This window comes from Pinus tabuliformis, chromosome 9 (genome assembly GCF_031772625.1).
Source record: "Pinus tabuliformis cultivar Carrire ecotype Pingquan chromosome 9, CPIR1, whole genome shotgun sequence".
Taxonomy (NCBI): Eukaryota; Viridiplantae; Streptophyta; class Pinopsida; order Pinales; family Pinaceae; genus Pinus; species Pinus tabuliformis.
The window spans coordinates 762,863,005-762,865,620 of record NC_142307.1 but is presented as its reverse complement, the minus strand read 5'-3'; positions in this window follow the sequence as shown (position 1 = coordinate 762,865,620).

The window sequence follows — 2,616 nt, the reverse complement described above, 5'->3', positions numbered from 1 at the left end:
TAATGGTTAATGTTTAATCGTTGAATCATTCCAGAACAGAGTTTTTAAGTTTAATACTAAGACCTATTCACAGTTACGACTTGTGTGTCTCGTGCATTGATTTGGTAGCCGGTCGATTATAAGCCAGTGTACCCCTGGAACGCGGACGAGCCCTGCGTTCAATCGGTATACTGTCCATTTATTTCATTTGCATTTCGGTTATCGTATGGTTGCACAGTGGTATTGATTCAATTTCGATTTCAATAGGTTTTGTATGGTTTGCATAACAGTTACAATTACTTGGGTTTCGATTTCCATAGCTTTTGATTTCCATTGAATGTATATGGTTTGCGATTATCATTGGTTTGCGTTTATGGTTATGCTGAACAGTCATCATTGAGATCTGGAAGTGCGTCCTGTAAGGGATTCGATCCCTGTGTGTCTTTTAAAAGCACCATCATAAACTCTGTTTTTGTTTCACAATTCATTTATGATCTCTATATAGTTTGATATAGTGTAAATATCATTGAATGCTGTGTGTTTACTGAACAAGGGTTTTCTGGGTAATATCTTTGTATGGAGATTAAGATCGTTGTTACAGTCATACACAGTGCTTAGGTTCAGTGTTTAATTTGGTAAATACATCTAATGACAAGCATTGTAATCAGGTATATTAGTAGGATAATCTGAGTGTTTGAATGATAGGTGACATATCCCAGCCTTCCGTAAAGAAGCCTTGTGACCTACATCATAATCACTTAGCCAACAATCCTTTATGTCTATATACTTTAGACGCATGCCTCTAAGCTTACACACCCTAGTCGATATTAAATATAGTCTAGCCTAGTACCCTAGCTAGAACACTACATTTTGGCGCCGTTGCCGGGGAGGCGTACTTAAAGGATTCAAACAAAAAGAAAAAAATTTCAATACACAAAAATAAACAAAAACATAGTTAGAAATCATGTTCATTTATGCCTAGACTTAGAGACAATCAAGGGAGATTTGTAAAAACCCCCCACCATCTAAAAACTAACCCATCATCATCAGGAGCAGACTCTCTAGGGAATACAACACCAGCTGGGGAGGATACCCAAACATTGAAAGAAAGATTTTATTCAGGACAACAACTTACTCTTGCTCAAAGGGAAACTCTATTTGCACATAAATCACAGCAGAAGCCCTTTCCTAGATCTTCCACACAAGGAAAAAGTAGTACAGTTACCGAACGATCTTCTTTTCTCCTTTTTCCAATTAGAATGGTTGAGGAAGGATCTGGATCAGTACCCCACCAAGAGGAGGAGGAGTCAACTTTTAAATTCCCTATACAAGAACCACCGGAGGATGAGGAGATCAAAATGAAAAATATACGCCCATCCGTGCTACCCAATTTCTATGGTATGGCTTCAGAGGATCCGGACTCGTTCTTGTTCGAGTTTGACATTGTATGTCGAACTTATGGCTATACAGATGATGCTCATAGACTTAGATTGTTCCCAGCCACTTTAAAGCCATCAGCCTTAAAATGGTTTATGGGGCTAGGTGAGCATGCCATAGTTGATTGGGATGGCATGAGGAGGATATTTCTAAGGAAATATCAGCCTTATTGCAGATCCAAAGACTCTAAAGATGATATCTTTAGAATGAGTCAGCAGGAGGATGAAACCTTAGGAGAATATTTAGAATGGTTTGTCTACAACTTGCAGAAATCTAAACACCGAACAATGCCTCCTGATCTAGTCCGCACAATATTCTTGAAAGGTATCCGGGAAGAATACATGGATGATCTCAACTTAATGGGCAAAGGTGACATTTCTGCCTTACCCTTTGAAGAAATAGCTGAACTGTGTGAAAAATATTCAAGGAGTAAAGCTAAAATGGGAAAGAGAACCTTGTCATCAAGGGTCACAAAAACTGCCTCTGCAAGTGTCACCCGGGCTGAAATTGGTAATCTTTTAGAAGAGTTTAAAACAGATTTGTTGAGCACTCTAGGGAACCAAATTGATACCTTAAAAGCCAAAAAGAAACAGGAAGAAGAAGATAATATCATGGCTATTTTCTGCCCCAAATGCCACAAGAAACATGCATTAAAAGACTGCCCTCTACAAAATATCCAAGTTTGTGCTTTCTGTACTGAGCATCATGATATGTTTAACTGTCCTAAAGTTAAAATTTTGCAGAACTGTAATATGGCAGCCAGTACAGAGATGGAAAACGTGTATTACATGGGCGCAAAGCGACCATGGCAGCCAAGGCAAGCACCCCAAGGTATGTTTCCTAATCAAAATCTGCAATTTCCTATGAATGATCAGATGTGTGCACAAAACTCATGGAATGTACCCATGCCATGGCAGCATCAAAACCAACCACAAAATCAATGGAGACCGTCTCAACAGTATTCCCAATCCTATCATCCATATCGTCAATCATACCCACCTTACTCACAGCCATATCAACAGTACCAACAGCCATATCCATCACATTCTCAAACATATCAGCAGCACCCTCAGCAAGTTGTTTATCAGCCCCAACCTTCTCAACAAGCACTGCCTGCTCCTCCACCAATAAATGCACCACAAATGCAATTTCCAACTAACCTACAACCTCCTAGACCCACTCAAATACCTGCTCAAACTA